We start from the raw sequence: 281 nt of genomic DNA, 5'->3' as shown, positions 1-281 counted from the left end.
AAGTTATTGGACCCGTTCGTGTTGCTAGTTGATTTTTCCTGTAAGTTCCTTCCTTCCTCAAATCTGAAAGTGTGATTCTCTTATTATGTTATAGGCTAATCCAAAGCTTGCTCTGTTTTTCTCTGTTTCTTTATCAGTTTCACTCTCAGCTGGATTCCCAGATCATCCTCACAGAGGTCAATATAACATATACCTTCTCTTACACACGATTATATATGTTTTGAAATGTTGTCCCTAATGTATAATTGGTCAACTGTGGTGCAGGTTTTGAGAGTGTTACA

The 281-nt window shown here is 37.0% G+C and overlaps 1 long non-coding RNA gene across 1 annotated transcript; it reads left to right on the top strand.

Moving 5' to 3' along the window:
* LOC109132090 lies at positions 1-281 on the top strand. Its single transcript, XR_002037366.1, has 3 exons — positions 1-40; positions 138-176; positions 265-281. It is a non-coding gene; the product is annotated as an uncharacterized LOC109132090 (long non-coding RNA).

The sequence above is a fragment of the Camelina sativa genome, unplaced genomic scaffold (assembly GCF_000633955.1).
Source record: "Camelina sativa cultivar DH55 unplaced genomic scaffold, Cs unpScaffold19932, whole genome shotgun sequence".
In the NCBI taxonomy this organism is placed as follows: Eukaryota; Viridiplantae; Streptophyta; class Magnoliopsida; order Brassicales; family Brassicaceae; genus Camelina; species Camelina sativa.
Note: the sequence above shows the minus strand (reverse complement) of the source record. Positions and strands in the feature narration are given on the sequence as shown.